The 21,306-nt window shown below is 38.8% G+C and overlaps 1 protein-coding gene across 1 annotated transcript in view; it reads right to left on the bottom strand.

Annotated features, from left to right (window-relative positions):
- Positions 1-21,031, bottom strand: part of TENM2 (teneurin transmembrane protein 2) — a 1,556,107-nt gene extending 1,535,076 nt beyond the window's left edge. Inside the window, exon 1 of the mRNA XM_019740878.2 lies at positions 20,946-21,031. The gene's annotated coding sequence lies outside the window, so the exon portion shown is untranslated. The remainder of the gene's footprint in view (positions 1-20,945) is intronic.
- Positions 21,032-21,306: the final 275 nt, after the last annotated feature.

Here is a 21,306-nt window from a genome sequence, read left to right as displayed (position 1 = left end):
CATTTATTATCTCACTCAGTTCTGTTAGCTCACACAGTTTGTAGGAATCTAGAATCACCTTAGCTGAGTGGTTCTGGTTTAGGCTCTCTCAAGAGGTTGCAGTCATCATGTTGACAAGAAATGTAGTGAATCTGAAGGCTTGAATAGGGCTGGAGAGATTGTTTCCAGAGTGGTTTACCCAGAAACCATACAAATTAGTGCTGGTTGTTGGAAGGAGGCCTCAATGCCTCATCACGTGGACCTCACTACAAGGTTACTTGAGTCTCCTCATGACAGTGTAGTTAGTTTTCCCCAAACCAAGTATTCCTGGAGGGTAAAGGGGCCCCAGCCATGGAAGACACAACCCACCATTTCTGAAATACCTACGGGTCACAGAGGCTACTGAATTCAACATCAGGAGACCACACAAGGGTGTGAACACAAGCAGGCAAAAATGACTGGGGACATCTGAAGGCTAGCAATGACAAAGGAAAAAGTGATGGCATTTGTTTATTAATAGTTTGAGTATATGAAAGAGTGGGGAAAAACCGTATGAAACTCAGGAGTCAGAAAGTCTATTTCACTACTTTTATGTTGAAGTGTTTTGCATTTGCACTTTCTTGCTGAGTATTTGTTAATATGTATATATGACAACTATTATTTCTCTAGGGAAAGTCACTGTTATGATGTGTTAGATCACAGTGAGGTTGTTAATTTGTATCATCTCCTGTAGAAAGGTAAGGAGAGGTATTCTAGGGACTATTAGAAAACCAACTATTTCAACAAAGTAATGAAACTAGAATGCATATGTCTCTAAAATATCTCCAACATATACAAATTAAGAAGTGGTTAGTCTGGCCCAGTGTCTCAGGCGGATAGAGCTCTGTGCTCCTAACGCCGAAGGCTGCCAGTTCGATTCCCACATGGGCCAGTGGGCTCTCAACCACAAGGTTGCCAGTTCAATTCCTCGACTCCCGCAAGGGGTGGTGGGCTCCGCAGTCTGCAAATAATATTGAACACGGCACCTTGAGCTGAGCTGCCGCTGAGCTGCCGCTGAGCTCCCAGATGGCTCAGTTGGTTGGAGCACGTCCTCTCAACCACAAGGTTGCTGGTTCGACTCCCACAATGGATGGTGGGCTGTACTCCCTGCAACTAGCAACGGCAACTGGACCTGGAGCTGAGCTGCGCCCTCCACAACTAAGACTGAAAGGACAACAACTTGAAGCTGAATGGCACCCTCCACAACTAAGATTGAAAGGACAACAACTTGACTTGGAAAAAGAAAAGTCCTAGAAGTACACACTGTTCCCCAATAAACTCCTGTTCCCCTTCCCCAATAAAATCTTAAAAAAAAAAAAAAAGTTATTACTGGTGATAACTCTTAAAAAAACAACAACAAAAATAAGTGGTTAGCAGCCCTTAGCACCAGAGAAAAAGGTTTAGATTATATGATAACTGCTGGTTTTCTCTAAACCAAGCATTCTCAACCTTTGCACTACTGACATTTTGGGCTGGTTATTTTACTATTTTTTGTTATGAAGCGCTTTCCTCTGTATCGTATAATAATTAACAACATCCCTTTCCTCTACCAATTAGATGACAGTAGCACATCCATTGTGAAAGCAATGAGTCTAGATATCAACAAATGACCCCTTGGGGGTGGGGAAGATGAAGGGGGTAAAATCATCCTTGGTTGAGAACCAATGGCTTAAGAATTTTTGGAAAGTTTAAAAACAAAACAAAACAACAACAAAAAAACCTTTGGTTAAAGCTTTGGGGGAAAAAACATGTTAAAATAAAAATCTAGCTCTGGTGAAATCTTGATTAACTCACCTGCTCAAAGGTCAGTGCTTGTCGTGAAAAAATAGTATCTCTCTAGTTCAATTGAAAATACAGGAAAGAGAACTCATTGAGATAGACATGAAAACAAACTTTTATGTCAGTCTAGACTTCAAAAATTGAATGCCTGTTGTCTAAGCCTACTAATAAGCTGGACTTTTTTGGGTGCAAAAGACACTTTCTGACCTCCTTTACTATGAAAGTGAAGTAAACGTGAAATTGTGTCATGGGGCAGAACAGAGACCCACACTCTCCAGAGCTTTGCCTAGGAGAAGTATTAAGGTAATATTTATGGGAAAAGCCCAGTGTCTTTCATAAAAATATCCTTATAAAGAAACCCAGGTCTTACTGTTGTTCCGTAAAAAAAGCCCATGTTTATTCCTGATCAGTTGGAATGCAGGAAGCCTGAGAAACCAGTAAGACTATATCTCTGCCTTTGTTTGTAGATGGCATGGCAAGGACCTTATTTCCTTCTGTAATGAGGAAGGCCAATTGAGACATGACCAGGTGATGTCATCCGAAACGTACAGCATTGATTATGTATCCATTGCTGAAGTGTATTATTGGAAAATAAAGTGTAAAGTGACTTGAAGAATGGAAGAGCAAGGAGCAACAGAGACCTTCTTCCCAGTACAACAACAGGAACTAGTTAAAACAAACCAAAAAGCACCTCAAAAATAAGCATATAAAGTATGTGAAAATTGTGTAATGGTAGACAGTAAGGTATACAGTAAATGGGGAAAAAAAGAAAAAACAAAACAACACTCACTTAAAAAATATACTAAATCTTGTTAAGAACGGCAAGCCTGTGGCATTTGCACTAAGAATCTCACCCCTACTCCAGCTCAGCCTGGAAGTTCTACCCAGGGTAGATATAGACAAAAACATAAAACATCCTCTCTCCTCAGCTCCCAGTCGAACACTATGGTTTCCCTTTAAGAGGGTTTGGTCACCAGCACTTTGCATCCTCCCCAGCTCTATTTCTAGAAGCTCTACTTCAAGCAGTAGCATCTGAGAAATCTGGGGCTTGCTTCTTATACCCCGTTCCCACTCCTAGGGCACAAACTCTACTATAGCAGCAGCAGACTGAGAATACTGGGGCACCAGTCACGCTCGTCAATGGAGCACTAGTAGGGTGGAGATTCTATGCCAGGAGAGGCGAGGTGAGATTTATGGGTACCACTCCCACTTAGTGCCCCACTTCTAAAGCTGTGGTGTCATTCTGGGAGAAGAAAGCCACTTGTTCCCTCCATAGCTACGGAGCAGTGGTGCAGAGATATTGCCTAGAGGGAGAAGCAGGCTGTAAGAACAGAGATCTGCCAGACATTCCCCAAAAAGGCTGTATTGAGAGTGCGGGAAAGTTCAAGCATAAGGTTGCCCTCAAAAACAATGGAGAGTTTGGTGGTAAGCATTGAAAAGGAGGCTGGGCGCTCATGAGACCAACAAGCTAAATTGTAGATAGTGTAGAAGCCTCCTGGAGCAAACCAGGGAAAAGAGGGAGCTAAGATTTCTCTTGCAGTTGGAGCAAGCATCCATGTGTGACCCAAAGACTACTCCTGCAAGAGGACTGAATTTCATTGGATCAGAGACTGGGACAACTTATGTCCTAGATGTTGGTGAAAACAAAAGACAAAAAACAATCAGCTGGCAATTAGTGGATGCCAAGTGTGGGGTATGATATCAACAAAGGCAGACAAACTAACAGAGAACTCAGGAAAAAGATAAAGTGAGTCCTGCCAAACCATTGTCATCCCAGAGAGACTGTCCATGTCAAGGCCACACTCTCAGAGAAGTGAACGCAGAGGCTGTGCATTATAGGAGGTATAAGCTTCACTGAAATGGTCCAACCAAGTCACTAAAATTAACATAAATGAGCATTTCTGCAACAGGCGTGGACCAAGCTCTTGGTCACTCTTTCTGCCGCCCTCTTGGATCCGCATTCTTCATGAAAAATGCCAGGTGAAGCCACGGAAACTGTCCCTGCTGCAGAGCGGGAACTGCCACAGCCCCAGGCTGAGACAGGGCCTGGAACAGAATCTGACAGTGATGAATCAGAACCAGAGCTCCAGGAACAAGATTCCACACAGGCAGCCACACAATAAGCCCAGCTGGCAGCAGTAGCTGAAATCAATGAAGAAACCAGTCAGTAAAGCAAAACAGAGCCGAAGTGAAAAGAAGGCATGGAAAGGAATGTCCAAAGTGGATCTTCAACAGGTTACAGGGGTGACTAGTGTCACTATCTGGAAATCTAAGACTATGTTCTCTGTCATCACAAAACTAGATGTTTACAAGAGCTCAGCTTCAGATACCTGTGTGGTTTTTAGACAAACCCAGATTGAGGATTTAACTCAGCAAGTATAGCTAGCAGTTGCTGAGAAATTCAAAGTTCAAGGTGACACTGTCCCAAGCATTCCAGAAAACACACACACTCCAACTGTGTAAGAGGAGAGCGAAGAAAAAGAGGTTGATGCAAAAGGCGTGGATGTTAAGGACACAGAACAGGTCATGCCACAAGCAAACCTGTCAAGAACAAAGGTAGTCACAGCCCTGAACAGCAGTCGTGATATTACAAATGCTATTCTGGAATTAACAACGGAACCCTCAAAAGTCAAGGACCTTTTGCTGGTGTTTCAGAAGAGTACCCGTGGCTCAGTTTCAAATTTATACTGTTTCTATCATTAATAATGTTAGGTCTTCCTGTGGGGGAAAAAAATAAAAAAACAAAACAAGTAAATAACAGCAAAAACAAGACTTCAAAGGTAGGGGTCAATATTCAGAATTTCTGCAATGTATTTTCTAAAATGTTCAGTTTTGAACAAAAAATTACTAAATATGCAAAGAAATAGGAATGTGAGACTCATACTGGGGAAAAGAAAGAGTAGAAACAGCCATCGATGGGGTTCAAATGCGAGACTTAATAGACAAAAACTTGGATTCATTCTAAATATGTTCAAATGTTCAAAGAACTAAAGGAAATCATGCTTAAAGAAGTATAGAAAGGTGTGGTGACAATACCTCATTAAACAAAGGATACCAATAAAGTTGTAGCAATTCTAAAAAGGAACTGATTGAAAATTCTGGATTTTAAAAGTACAAAAACTGAAATGAAAATTACAGTACCTGGAAAGTCTCAAAACTAGATCTGAGCTAGTGGAAAAGAGAAAGTGAACAATAGGTAGATAGAGATTATGCAATCTGAAAAACAGAGACAAAAGATTGAGAAATAATGAACCCAGCCCCAGAGAATTCTACAGTACTTTTAAAACCTATTACTGTATGTGTAATTAGCATACCAAAAGGAAAAGAGATAGAAAAAGAAGAAAGAAAAAATGTTTGAAGAAGAAATAATGGCTGATGACTCTCCAAATTTGATGATAAACAGTTATCTACTAGAAGCTCAACAAACTCAAAAGTGGACGCATTCAAAGAGATCTATATACCAAAGCACATCATAGTAAAAATGTTGAAAGCCAAAGCTTGAAAAAAATATTAAATCTGCAAAGGAAAAATTACTCATTATGTACAAAGAAATTTGAATGACATAAACAGTGGGTTTCCCATCAGAGACAATGAGGGCCAAAAGACCGTGGGATGGTGTATTCAAAGTGATAACAGAGAAAAACTGTCAACCAAGAATCTTATTTACACAGGAAAACTATCTTTCAAAAAATGAAAGTGAAATAAAGGCATCTCCCCACATGAGCAAAATCAAGAGAATTTGATGATGGCAGATCTGACTAACAAGAACTACTAAAGAGATTTCCTTAGGCTGAAACAAAGGAAATCCGGGCGGTAATTTGAATCCACAGGGAGTCATGGCTTCCAGAAATAAAAATAATCATAAGAGAATAACACAAACAACTACTATGCCAACAGATTAGATAACTTAGGGGGGAAAATGAGCACCTTCCTAGAATGATGCAAACTGCTAAAAACTGACCTGCTAAAAAGTAGACATAGAAATCTCAACAAAATTATGAAAAATAAAGACATTGAATTAGTAATTAAAAATTGCCTCCCACCCACCCCCGCCAAATAAAAAGCCAGTATCTGGATGGCTTCATCAATGATGGATTCTATCAAATTTTTAAAAAAATAATTAATACCAAAGTTTATGACCTCTTCCAAAAAAACAGAAGAGGAAGTACCACTCTCCAGCTTACTCAAGTATTATCATCATACCAAAGCCAGATAAAAACATCACAAGAAAATAAAACCATCAACAAATATCTCATTGTTGTAGATGCAAAACACCTCAACAAAATACTAGCAAACCAAATCTAGCAAGGTATAAAAATAATTATACACATGACCAAGTGGGATATATGCTATGAACTCATGGGTGGTCTGACTTGTGAAAATCAATTAGTGTCATACACCGTATCAATGGAACAAATGACAAAAAAAAAATGCTAATTTCAGTAGATGAGGGGAAAAAAAATGCTTCTGACAAAATCCAACACACTTTCATGATGAAAATAACCAGAGACTAGAAAGAAAGAATATTCTTCAACCTGATAAAGATCCCACAGCTAACATCACACTTAGTGATGAAAGACTGAACACTTCCCCCTAAAATTAGGAACAAGGCAAGGATATTCACTTGCACCACTTTTATGCACATCGTACAGTTAGTTCTAGCCATGGAAATTAGGCAAGAAAATGAAATAAACGGCATCAATATTAGAACTGGAGAATTAAAACTATTCACATTTACAAATGATATAATGAGTACATAATGAGTATAGAAAATCCTAAGACATTCTCTAAAAACTATTAGAACTACTAAACGAGTTTGGCAACTCTGTAGTATATAGGATAAAAATGTAAAATCTATTTTATTTCTACACACTAGCAATGAAGAATCTGAACGTTAATTTAGTAAAACAGTTCTATTTATAATAGCATCAAAATAACAAAATAACTTGAAATAAATTTAACAAGTGAAGACTATCAACATTGCAGAAATAAATCAAAAGATGTATACGTAAATGAAAACACATCTCATGTTTATGGATGGGTAAACAATATTGTTAAAATGATAATACTCCCTAAATTGATCTACAGATTCAAAATTATCCATGTCAAAATCCGAGCTGGCATCTTTTGCAGAAATTTTGAGGTTGCTCTTAAAATTCTTACGGAAATGTAAGTGACCCAGAATAGCCAAAACAATATTGAAAATGAACAAAGTTGAAGGCACACACTTTCTTCTTCAAAACTTACTATTAGCTACAATCATCAGTACAACATGATATTGGAATAAAGGTAGGCATATAGATCAAGGAAATACAACTGAGAGAGATAAAATCTTCACTCAGGTGGAAAAACTGAGGCAAATAGATGTTAAGTAACTTGCCAAGGTCACAAATAAATGCTAGAAAAAGCAGGATTTGGCTTATCATACATTTGCATCAAGCTATATTTCATTTTCATTAAGGGATTTAACTTTGATGTTTCTGAGAGTGAAGTCTGGTTATGCGCAGAAAGCATCTTCTTTTTCTTCTTCTTGATTAATCTCAGATATGCTTTGTTTTCATAATGATTTATCACTACTTAGGAAATGTACAGTGACTCATGGCTGGATCAGCATAGTTTCTCTTTGGCTCCCCTTCTAGACTGTGAGTTTCTAACAGGATGGACAACATCTAATATTTCACTTATTTCCCAACTCCTGTAAGCGGCAGTGAATAGAGTAGGTATTTGATAGAAGCGTGAGGAATGAATTAAACTTGAATCTATCATAATGGGTAATGTTTCAATTGATGAGGTTTGTTGGAAATCGCTGTTTTCTCTGTTTTCATCACTTTAAGCAGAACATTTCAACCATCTACAGGCCATCACAGCATGTTTCTAAATCTTTGAAGCAGAATCTGTATGCTGAAATTAATTATAACTGGCATAACAAAATTTCTGGAACAATTTTAATTTCTAATATTTGAAATTTTAATATTTCCTAAAAGAAGCAATTTCTATCCTTTTCAGAAATGAAACTTTTCCTTTGAAAGTCCGGCATAAACATTCTGATGACAATTTTAGTCTTTTTCTGTCAGAAGGATGATTTTTTATTGTGTCCCAAAGCTGGGCTCATGTTTTAAAAAAAAAAAAAAAATTTAATGTTATTAATAGAATGTGACTTCTTAACCTTGAAGAGTAAATGATATTTATTATTTGTGCAAAAAATCTTGGTTAAAATTGTAAATATAAACTGTCCAAATTGATCTTTTAGCTTATTGCTGAAAGTGTTTAATTTAAAATTGAGAATCTATTTAGCATGCCTATTTTGTAGTGAGTGACATTTTTTCAGGGTAATTCTTGATGGCATTTGTACATGTCTTATAACAGTTTCGGTCTCAGACTATTTTTTTCAAGAATGTTTATACAGCACAGCAACCTTGGAAAATAGAGATAGTATCTTCCTCTGAGGCAAAGGGCACTGTTTTTGTTGTTGTTTTTTTCCTGTAGAAGACAGTAATTTCTCCCTCTGGGTCAATGACTGGGTAGTTTTGCTGGCAGTGCCTTTGAAAGACTGGGGTTTCCTAAAGTCAAAGACCTTCAGAACGACACAGCCTCACGGTGTGCATAGCATCCAGCTGGGTCCATCTCAACAGTGTCGCATGGAACTTGGAGGTCAAGAGGAACTGATGCAAGCAGGAAGTTCTACTTCCTGCCAGTTCTGCTTCCTGCCATGCCGTAATAAAGTCATGTGTCTCTAACTCCAAAGTCTCACATTTCTTTCAGCATGTATGAAATTGTGGGAAGCTACGTTGTCAGTTTGAAAGGAGGATGGAATCACAAACCCTTCACGGTTATTGACAGATAGAAGCTTCTAAACATGGACTCATAACAGCATGGATATTCTTAACGTGACATGCAAATATTGATAAAAACACATTGCCAAACCCACATATCTAACCTTGATGATAATGATCATAAGAGGCCAGTGTGATCGAATGCGTATCCTGGCCAACCATGGTCACCATTTTATACATTCATTTGTAAATCAGGAAGTTTTCTTACGTGCGTTCTATCAGTGTCAGCCTAGTAAAACTTGCAGTTTTATTTCTATATTAAAACTGTAATACTCTGAGTTTACCATAGAAAAAAGAAGCAAACAAAAACCCAAGTACAACATCATGGGTACAAACGCTTTTACCAATGGTTTCTTGTTAGATTCATTGGCCTTCCTATGATTGTCAAAGCTTGTGTGTGGGCTGAAACCCATGAACAACATACTTCGGTCAGCTGAAATCCTACTCCGAGAAAACACTGCAGTCTTAAGAAAAACACTGCCTCTGTATACCAGGGTAGTATCAGACATACTTTTTAGTAAACAGATCTGATGGTTTAGAACTAAGTAGTTGTGTGTATACCCGCGTGTGTGTGTGTGTGTGTGTGTGTGTTCCTTTTTGTTCATCTTTCTAGTTTAAATAGAATGAGGTGAAAAGGCAAAGACTATCTTTCCTTGCATTGCATACCACCAACAAATAGTGTCCACTATAGTAAATGTTAATTGAATGAATGGACTTTGTATGTCAAAAGCAACTACTGCTGCTCTGCTTCCAGACTGAAAAAATGGCTTAGTCTTTCACATTCAGATGCTGTGTCCACTGGATATCACTAGAGTGAGTAGTACGGTAAAAGCTGTTTGAAAAAATGCACATAGGGAACTTCAGCCAATTCTAGTCAAGGACATCTACCCAACTGGAAACATCTTTGGTTCAAGTCAAGTTTATCATACAATATAATTCCTGAAGGTCCCCGCATTTGCCTAACAAAATTTACTCCTAAACAGGTAGTGTGCATAAAATCCCCAACCTTCATTCATTAGGTGACACCTCCTATAATAATCACGGACAAGACCCTGCTGATAAGGGCTCAGGAGCTGAAACTGACAGGAAGGCAGGCAAAACATAAACAAGTGAATTGCAAAAGCAGATGATTCCCGCCATCTGCTTAGCATGTTTCTGCTCTCATTTTGCCAGGAGCCTTTTGAGAAGACACAGAACCATGCTGATGCCCTCCATCATATGTTATCTCTCCTTCCCATCTGTGATGCCCTCTCCTCTACTCAATGACATTACTTGGGCTTTGGCTTTCCCTATTGAAATACAGATGATAAAAGAAGGGGCTTCATGAACCACAAAACTGCCGAGGGTGAGGACAGAATGGGAGGTTGAGCAAGTTCCACTCTTTAAGAAGCCAAATGATGAAGAGAATTAAAATAAGATCTAACATACAACAGGCCACTTATTTATTCAATGAACATTTACTAAGTACTTAATGTATGCCAGGTACCGTGGTAGCCTCTGGAGATATGGGGTAGGGAAGAGGATGGAGAAAAAAGAAAAGCCTAATTGTTGACTTTAAGGAAGTTATAGTTTAGAGAAAGAGAAACAGATACATAAAATAACTATACATCATTGTATCTGCTATGTAAGAAACAACCTTGAAACTTAGATACAGAATAATGGAGTGGAGGAAACTTCTATGAATACATTGATTAAGAAAGACTCAACGGGGCAGTGACATTTAAGCTGAGACCTGACAGGTGAGAAGCAGCCTAACAAATAATTAAAGATAAGAGTAGGGAGATGGGCAATTTGAGCAAAGGTCCGGGGGGAGAAAAAATCCTCAGTGTGTCCTATGTGAAGAAAGCAAGCCAGGGTTCATGGAGTATAATGAGTGAGGAGAAGAGATGCGTGATGGGAGACAAGCAGTGGAGAAGCAAACACACATCATGCTGAGTCTTGGGGCTTTGCTGAAGAGTTCTGATTTTATTCTAAGTACGCATGGGAGTCACTGGAAACATTTATCAAGGAGGTGACCATCACATTTACTTTTAAGACGAACACTCTGACTGTTGTAGCTAGAACAGACTGTAGGGAACTACATAAATTACAGGGGAAACGGCAGGCTGGAGGGGTGGGATTTTATAGGAGCAAAGTCAGAACTGTGTGAGAGAGTTCACAGAAGTTGCTGAGAACACAAGGTAGTCGTGTTACCACAGACACCTTTGACAATGCCACTGCATGAACAGTGTGGCAGCATGGCCAAGTTTGGATGGGAAATGCATTTTCTTTATGACAACACGTGTATGATTCCCCTGGAGGACGGAGAGTTGGCTACTTGTTTTGCCTTGTACTTGTGACCTGAATTCCACGGTCCCATTTTCATATTTATATTCCTTGACAAATATTTGCCCACTTCTGCACAGGAAACGTGGTGTATGTTCAGAAGATCACGATAGCGGCAGCTTCTGGGTCTTGATTACTTCTGATGCTATCTTCAGGAGGTCAAATATGCTGGACGGATATTGCTGCTCTCACTCGGCCAAGCCGGAGAGCTCCAGACATTCCCTTCCGTTCAGATAACAAGTGCAGGCTCTCCTTGTGCAATGCAACCGAGAACAGTCTTACAAATGGCACTCATTTAAATGCCTTGTACAACATTGCAGGGGGAAAACTACTGATTTTTCAGAGCTGAGAAGGAGTGCTGTGTATCTGCTCATTATTAAAAAGGGGGAGTGTGTTTCACAAAATATGGTCTTGAGGGCTAAAGCTGTCTTTCTTTGTTCCTTGGAATAGCCAAGTGTGGCTTTACATCTCAGGCCAATTATCCTCCACCATTTTTCAGAAACTGACAAAACCTGTAAAATGAGCAATGACATGAAGACAGCATACCATTCTGCAGTTTACTCTGCACCCTGTGTTTGCATCTGATTTGAGTCTATCTGTGCTGGGGGAGTGGGGATCTCACTACAGGGACAAAAGATTTCCGAATATGAGAACACCATGGAAAATAAATAGCTTTTAATTGCAGTTGTCTCTCATCTCCTTGCTGGGCATCTCTCCTCAGGAAGGCAGACCTCTTCTATCCACACCCAGCATGATTCCCCTTCTCCCCCCCACCCCCCCACCCCTGAGATCATGGAATTAGCTGGGAGCGAACCTGTGCATCCTGTTACCCTTAAAAGAGTCCTTGCTCTAACTTGGGTTTGAGGGGTGTGACTTTAGTTTTCCCTGAGAACTGCTGAAGCTTGATGTGGGAAAGAAACCATAGCGGGTTGTAGGGTGATTGCACACCGGCTTGCTGTTACAGGAGAAGAGCAAAGAGGCAGAGAAAGGAATGAATCGTGACTTTCCATCAATGAGGCACAGTGCTCCCTTCAGGTTAAGGCTTGTTCGGGCCCCCGGAAGCCCTCGGAAGCCTCAAGACACTCAAGACACTGTCCGGCAGAACTCATCAGCGGGCAGACAATACAGGAACTGCAGGGTAAAATCAAAACGGGACTGAAAAAAAAATATACACATTTTCTGATTTTTTTTTTTTCATTTCCACAACACACATGAAATTCACTTAGAATGTACCCGTGATAAGAAGAGACAGGATCAGAGGGATGTAGAACAGCGCCTGCTGAAAACTGACTTTCAGATAGTTGGTGATGTTCTGCCAGAGAAAACATTGTGTCAAAAGTGAATTAAATTTGAACAACAGCCTTTCAAATGCAAATCCTTCAGAAGGGATGTTATTGAGATACAACCTCTAAAAAACCTTCCAAAGGAAATAAAATGGATAAATGTGATAATTAACATCTCTATTTATAGGAAAATGATCCAACTGCATTTGTTCTGAAATGTTTTTGTACCTGCAACATGGAGGGCAGATATAAAAAATAAGGATCAATTTTGAAATTTGCTGGTTGGAGGTTAAAATGGGTTGATAGCTGGTCTGACAGAGGCAAGGGTTTTCCTCTAGTATGTTAAGATCCATTATTATGTACCTGATATGGTCAAGACCTCCAATGACCTCTATTCACTCTTCCACATGAGGTCATGGTTTCATCTTTCCCTACAACACCCTCCTCTTCCTAATGTAAGGTGTAAGAAACTGTTATCTAGAGCAGTATTCTGCTAAACATGGTATTGATGGGAAGCTGACTGGCCTTGACAATGTAAGAAGTATTGTTTTGTGTTGAGGTTTTGGGAAGCAGAGAGTTATATGCAGAAGGTTTGTGAGGCAGTGATCTCAGGAGACAGACACCCCTATAAGGAAGGCAGGAATAGGCAGAAGGAGAAGATGACTGACCAGGTGATTGTAACGGAATCCTCACTGATCCTAAAACAAAGGGAAGGTGAACTCTGGAGCTGGTCTTGCTCTTCGGAGTTGTCACAAATTGAGGTAAATGTATGTATAGGGTCTGGGGTGTGTGTGTGAAAAAGGCTTTCAATTTCTGCATCTGCCAATCTTTGGCCACATCTGTCGCTGGGAGAGGGTATTCTCGGGCAAAGCCAATCTCTGAGGTCAAGGGCATTTCTCAGTGAGTGATGTAGCTGTGATCTCTCATAGGTACCTAGTCCCAGAAGCTGGGGAGTGGTTGAGACAATCCAAGCGTGGTACAATGGTACCCAGCACAGTTGTATGGATGATGGAATTTAAGGATTCCCCTTCACCAATTGGACATTATCACTTCCTTTTTATTAATACATTATTTTCACTAAAGGACCTTTACCTTAAGGGAGAAAACACATGAAGTTATTCTCTAAGATCCATACCCAACAATGAACTGCTTTATCATGCCCTTTCCAACTCCAGTGTCATATTTATGGCTGGAATAGGAGAAAAGTCCGGGATAGAGACACTGAAAGAAATCCTAGGTTGAGAAACCCCAAGTAGAGTAGACAAAGAGTGTAACATGAATCTAGAAGAGCGTCATTTCATGAATGACAATGAGAGGATTCTAAGAGAAGAAACTGACTATTCAGATTTGCCCATGGTCATTTCTATACCCTCAGAGAACTAACGGGAAGGGGATGAAAGCATAAAAAGGGAGTAGACTGAAAATTTAGACTCATTCTTTTCTGAATTTTCCAGCATTATCCCGTCTTAAGCTTCTAGTGATGGACGTGTGAGGAAAACATAACATACTTTGGGTGACAGCATTGCTATACCAAATGTTTGATCAGTTTGTGGTTCTGTGGTTTGTTTCCTAATCTCAGTCACCTATGACCATTAGCGACTTCTTTTAAGTATTTTGTACATCATTCGTGCCTCCACCCATACTCCCATTTTTATTGGGCAAAAGGAGCTAAAATCTGGATAAGCCACCTTGCGGGGCATTTAAGGCACACTTTCCTTGTCATCTGCCTGGACTCGCCTAAACTGCTGATGGCCTTTTTCTGACCAGATTTATTAGTGAAGTGGCCAAAAGTTCCGAAGACGATTTTGCTCTCGTGAGATTTCTTTCAGCTGGTTCTCTGCATTGATGAGGTTCAGAGGGTTTAGAAAACCATCTGAACCCTTGGGATTTTATTTGAACCAAAACCCAAACTTTGAACCTTTTATGGTTTTACACATCACAAGTAAGTGTGTCTCCTGCCTTGATATTATTCCCTCTGGTTCCCTCCTGACTCTTTGTCCCTTGAATAAAACTGAACAGTTAGTTGGAGATCAAAACGTGATCCAAGGGTCACCTCCAATTGACGATCTTCTCTCTACAACACCTGCTTTAATTAAAGACGACATCTACAAGCAACCACTTTTCCATGGGTCCTTGGATGTGTTCTCAAGACACATTTTTTCTGTTACACAGCGGCCGCATTCCCGTGCTCTGAAGAGTAGCGAGTCCCAGTGGATCACAGATCTTAACCCCATGACAGGCCAACCTATTTATGCTGGCTACTAATAATGACTTGTGTTTATAATGGCATCATTCATCCTAGAGGCTTGCTCACAGCACTCCACTGACCACGTGTGTTCTTTATGTGGGCATGTGCCTATATCCACCCACATATCACAACTGCACAAAAGTCTTGACTGCTGTGGCTTTAATCAGCCCTTTCTTCTTTTTGCTTAGCTTTAGGGCCTGCTCCCTGGGATTAGGGGAACCAGGGTACCCTCCTCTTTATCATTGGGTTGAAAAAAGAAATAAAAAAAAGATTTGACCAATTGGAAGTCCAGCTTTGTTGCTTATTAGGGTCTGTGTATAGCAGCCGTGATGCTGCGAGGCAAGTTGAGAGAAACTGTGTGCGATGCATATTTAATAGTGGGAACTCTCCTCCCATTTTATCTCTTCCTCTTCTCTCCTTCCACTTAATGAACCAATTATTCTGACAAGGAGGAGAAGGCTCCCTTCCCAGCTCCCTCTCACTTTGAGCCTTTATTCCCTGCTTCTCTAAAGTGCTGCCTAATTTGGCATAAGACCCTATTGTAGGTTATTTTTATATTCACCATGAATTGTGTAAAATTGTTTCAGCACTTTGGAAATTTTTCTTTCAAAGCAGGAGATATTATTTTATACCCATGTGAGTGACAGATAAGATGTGATGGTACTAGATTGTCCAAACCTGCATATATACTCAATTGCCTTCTTTTATATAACAATATTACAGTTAGTTTTCTATAAAAGATTAAACACAAAGAAAAAACACGTAGACTACATATTAATGGAGTCCCACTTCTGCTTTGGTTGGAATGCTTCAAATGTAGCAAATCTAGTTTTCTTATTGAAGACTGTAGCAATTCATTAGTCATGATGAAGCATGATGGAATTTTATTAATTTGCACATTTACTTTATTTACATGCATAAAAATCCACAGAATTACTACAGATCACCAAATGTTTTGAGGATGAAAATAGAAGACTTCATAATGCTAGCCACACAGTTTTTCTTAAGCCTTTGATCTTCTCTATTTGGTAGATGTCTTAATTACTGAGCGATTTTGCACAGTGTAATGTGAATTTGATGGTGGTTGCTGTTTGTCATATATAGTTTTAAAATGTTTGATTTGTTCTATAAATAAATTAAACTGAATGACTCTGGTGTGATACCTTTAATTTGAAGACCAGTGATCAGTCAATTTATAATCAATAACAAGTGCCAGGCACCCTGATAGATGATAGTTACAGTAAGATTAATAAGAAACAGCCTCTGCCCTCAAGAGGCTTCTTGGACCAATGAGGAGGCACACTTTCTGAACTCACAAATGTCATTAAAGACACGTGGAACATACATCTGCTTTTCTTTGCAGTCTCAACATTCCTTCTTTTGGTAATAACACTCAGATTTATTTTTAAAGGCCCACTTGTTCCTCTAACATCCTTGTATGTAGTTAGCGAGGAGTTGACTCTACCCCTTTTTTCTAAGAGTCAGCAAGTGTCTCAATACTGGCCAATTGGATCATTCCATCCTCCTAGCCACAAGAATGGATAAACATCACAACAACCAATCAGAGTATGTTCTGGGAACTTTTCTAGAGCTAGTGGAAAAAAAAAAGCCCTTTACACTGAGTATGCTAGGCTGATAGAACTTAGGTCTATAGCTCTCAGTGACTACATGTCAAGATTAAGCCACCACAGCAAAAGCAGCATTAAGAGTTGGAGAGAATCGTAATGGTATTACTTGAATATTTTGATTTAGCCAGAAATTCTATGAACATTTTATTAGGGCAGCTAATGTGTGTGTATTTATGCTTTTACACATGCTTGTATATATGCACGTGATTTGTTTGATGTAGTTTGAATAGTTACCCATAGATTGCAAACAAAAACTTCAGAAAATGTGGGCCCAAAAGAAGGCAGTAAAAGATTTCTGGAAGAGATTTCAGACAAAATATTTATATCCCAGAAAAAGCACAAGTGGAGATGTTGATTTCATTTAAGTCTAGAGATTGAGGTTAATATATATATATATATATATATATGAACCAGTTTCACCATGAGCTCACGTTTAAACTAAAGATCGTAGAAGCTTTCGGTTAGAAAATGTGTATACATTGTTCCTGTTCATGCATGCCTGGTTCCTATTTATTGAGTTGCTTGTTATCAAATAACTTTGTCTATAAGTGAGAATTTGATGAGTCCAGAGCTGCTAAATTACTTTTAGTAGACACAAGAATAACTGCTAAATTCATTCTATGTCTCCACCAGCCAGCACTGATACCCTATCCAAAAAATAAGCAAAATGTTGTCTGAAAAGTAATTATGCCAATTGACTATATTGAAGTGTCAAGACAATAAAATATGTTGTGAATCATTGCTTCAGGACAGAATATGGACCAAGCGACATTTCATGATCCCTTTTGTCTCTACAATCCCATGAGACTATAACAGTGTCTTCCTTTCCCCACATTTCTAACTAATGTCACCACATGACCAGTTAGTTGTGAGTTTAGGTAAGTCATGCTCCAAACTTGAGGCTACCTGTTATTCTAACATTGTAGATCCTCTTTCTGTTGTGTTTCATGTGCTTCGCTATCTATCAGAAATATGGACTGATGGAGAAAATTGGAAGGTGTACTAAACCCTGGAAATGGACCTCTCTTATATTCTCCTCCAGATCCTCCTGACCCTGTCTATCTATCTCTTGCTCCACAGTGACCAGCTGAGCAAGCTTTGTTGAGCTTTGGGCAGATGCGACCAGAGGGACTGTGCCCTGAGTACTCAGACTGCTTTCCCTCTTGCTTCTTGTGTTGGGGTTTCTCTGAATGTGAAGTGTAGAGCCTGTGGAAAGCGCCTCAGTGCTCAGGCTTACACAAACCTAAAGTGCAGGGAACTCGACAATAGGAGACAAATGTAGGTAAACAAACGCTTCCCCCTTTTTGCCCCAGGTGGTAGGTTCTGCGAAGCTTTCATATGGCTATTGAGAAGATCCTAGGGGAAAAGAAATGCTTGTAGCCATTGAGCTCTGTGGCAACTTGACAAACATCCTAGTATTGTTTTTCTCTTTGTTTTTTTCTGTCTGTACTACAACTGCATCTTCACAACTCTGTTCTTTCCAAATAAACTACCTACATGCAAACTTCTGCCTCATTTTCTGTTTTGGGAGATGGGGAGAACTCTGGCTAAATAGTACGGATGCTGTTGTTGTTTTCTTTTTTTTCTTTAGAAGACATCTCAAGACACCAACATTCTGATGTCCGGTCTCCAAATGACAGCATTCTTATAACTCCTCTGCCATACTATACTCGTAATCAATAAAAGCCGAAGAAAAGGGAGAAAATGGGAGAGAAATACGTGCCTTTGAAACACTATTTGAACAACAACAACAAACACCTCAATTTAAAATTTTACTGGCAGTGCAGACATGGTTCTAACTAAAAACCCTACAAGAATTATTGTCAACATTATACGCTAGTGAAATTCATTTCACAAAAAATACTAAAATTCGTAGAATCTTAGAAGTCATATCCATACTATTCAACACGTGCATATATATTTGAAAGATGACTCTTATCTGTGTTGCAACACTCCTCGCGATCTGGTGATTACAGTTAGGTGCTGCAAGGTAAAAATACGGGGGAATGAATAAAAGTATCATTTACTGATATAACTTCCCTTGAGAAAGGAATTGACTTTGGGAACATATACAAGATCGTATTTTAAACATGATATCAAGGATTCTACTCTTACACTTCCTAGGTTTGAATCTCTTCTTCTGCTCTTCCCAGCTTTGCGACCCTGGACAAGATTGATTTCTCTAAGCCTCAGGTTTCTCTTCCGACAAATGGTTATCGCAAAAAGTACTTCATGAGGTTCTGGAGCGTTCTAAATGAGAATATTTTGGGAAAACCCTTAAACTATGTCTGACACATAGTGGGCACCAAATAAATGTGATATATTTTGTAGGCCAGGAGATAGGGATCAATTTTATAGTTTAAAGAATAATAAACTGTATTTTTTGCAAAATGAAATAAGAAAGAAAAAATAAGATAAAAAGATACCAGGCGAATTTACTCTGTAACTGAAATACTGCAACTTTAGAAGGGTGGTATCTAAACAAAGTGAATTTGGGTGTTCCAAATAACTTAAACTCATTTCTTTAACTCATCTACGGTATTATAAGCATTAGATTGCTATCAATATATAGGTTTAAAACCTGATTCCTTGGATATGTTACGACATTTTACCTTTCTTTCCATTGCATATACATAACATCAGAAAACTGGTTATAAAAATGTTTTACAAAGAGACATCCATCCATCTCCTACTAGACAGCATACTCAATTGGTTTGAAAATTTAGCTAGTAGAAATAAAATCAAAGCAAAGTTAAAAGTGGACAAAGGAAAATATTTAAATCATAGTAGAGAGGTCCCAGTAGAGAAGATGCAATGGCTATTCTAAAGTCTGTCATTAATAATACAGGTTGCTTTCAATGGGTCACTTAATTTTTCTCTAGGGTTTGATTTACTCCAGATCAAATCTAGTCTAAAACGAATGGGGTGAGCTTGATTACCCCGGGGAACTTTCCAACTTTAAAATGTCATGATTCTAAAATGTTGAATTCCCTTTCTACAGGATAGATCAAAGCATAAACAGACTGGTAAACTGTTCTTTGTACACAAGTATGATTATACAGCAAAATCATTCGTTCCTGACCTTGACCTTGACATAAATAAAAATTCCATCACAGAAGTCACAGAAAATCAGAAGGATTCCAGTTCACTGTGAGACATGCTGTGTTTCTTTTAGAAAAGACACATACCATTTGGTTTGGGTTTTGTGAAGCTGCAATACATCAAAACCTGTAGAAGAACTTCTCTAATGAGGCTTTGGGGTTTATAAAGGAGGAAAGAAACCAGACAAGAAAAATTTGTAATTAGCACATCAATTATTTGTATGCAAGTTGGTGCTCCTGAAGTGCTTTAAAAGGAGAGTAAAAGTGAATATTCCAACAATGTGTCAAGCATTTCCTTAACTGGTTTATAGTTGTAATACACTCTAACATTGAAGAAAAAGGTTACTGCTGAAAGACATGGTTCTTCGAATCTTTCTCAGTTGTCTTTTAATTCAGGTTTCGCACACATCTAAATAAATTGGTTGAGCTATAGCCCGTAAGATAAGTGTTCAATGATATGTTCATAATTTCATAAATAGTGAGCAAAACTGAAGGAAAAATACTGGTGATTTGAGAAAATGCCCAAAGAATGATTCTCTCTTTTTTTTTTTTTTTTTCCTCCCTCTGAGGGGGGAAGAAAAATCCATCTTTGCAGTAAAAGGAAGCTAGGTAATAAAATATGAGATGGCGTTCCCAATACCAAAATGGCTTTTTGCCACCCTGGGTGGAAGAATTATTCAACAGATTTAGGCAACTTCCCCACAAAGCTCTGGATCAAATTTCTAATTATTACCTGCCTGATTTTATTGAAAGTAACTTTGAAAAGTTGGCAAAGTCTCTTATGGAATAATAATAGAAAATGAACTTGGAGGGTATAGAAGGAATAAATGCCACCTATTGTTTGATTAATTGGACACACTAAATCCGTGAATTAGTGGAAAGAGACCTTCTAAACGTTCACATCACCACCCTCAGAAGATGAGTTCTGGTATCGCGATGGAGGAAATTAATTGGAAATTACTTAAGAAAATTTGATGATTTATGAATAATGATTTTATAATGCCATGGTTGGTTTCTTTATGGTATTGTGGAAAATTAAAGATAATTACAACATAAACTGTCAACATTTTAAAAAATTTTGCACAAAGAACGTAGTTACAATACAAAAAGCATGTATATTACCTCTGTCAAGCCCCACAGTGGAAAGTTTCATCTCGGTATATCATCAGACAAGTGAAGATCCTTTTAAATAAAAGCTGTTTCGATTTAATATCACCTCATAACTTACAATCAGCATTTCTTAAATAAAATGGAAACAATCGTCGTAAAGGCAGAACCCAAAAATGGAATTTGCATTAAACTGAAAATCAGTCCATGCTTCACCACACAGTAATTTGACCTGAAGACAACATTCCTATCCTCACAAGTACAAGATGTGAGTTCAGGCAACGGACAGATTTATGACACACAATCTGGGGTGCAGATTCTAGACTGTAAAAATGTCTCTGTTGAGTTCTAGGGTAACAAAATGCAGAAATCCAGGGGCTAGTGATGTCACTGAGGGTTCTCACCAAATGGATTATGACAACAGGAAGAGTAAACATTAAAAAAAAAAGTTAAATCAAAACGTCTCATTTCACTTGGTGCTTCATTTCTAGTTAATTAGTTTGTGGCATTACCGAGTTTAAATAAAAAAGAGACTTCAGAATGAATCCCAATGCATGGTGGTCCCACGAGGCATTTCTCCTACTCTGGGCTTATAGACCAATGTGTTTGAAATGTGTACTTACGTGTCGGAGGGGGACAGATTGACTTTGCTAGTGGTGAGGAGAGGATAGAGCCCACTGAAGAGACAAGTGGCAGCACTCCTTTTAGGTTTTATGATGGAAAGAAGAATCTGGAACACATAGTGAAACACATGAAAAAGTCAAGAAATCAAGAGAAGTTCAATGAACTGAGTGCTTTTAAGAGAATCAGCACATGATAGAATTAGCTTTTATTTACCATTCACTAAACTTACATCAGGTCCTCAACACTAGCTTCTTTGACTGCATCAGGCAACAAAACCGAGAACCCGCTGTCCATAAAAATCAAAACAGAGCCACATCTTATGAAAATGGTAACTCTGTGTCAACTCAACTTCTTCCTGTT

This window comes from Rhinolophus sinicus, linkage group LG10 (genome assembly GCF_036562045.2).
Source record: "Rhinolophus sinicus isolate RSC01 linkage group LG10, ASM3656204v1, whole genome shotgun sequence".
Lineage (NCBI taxonomy): Eukaryota > Metazoa > Chordata > Mammalia > Chiroptera > Rhinolophidae > Rhinolophus > Rhinolophus sinicus.
The sequence above is the reverse complement of the archived record's forward strand: the minus strand, read 5'-3'. Positions and strand labels throughout refer to the sequence as shown.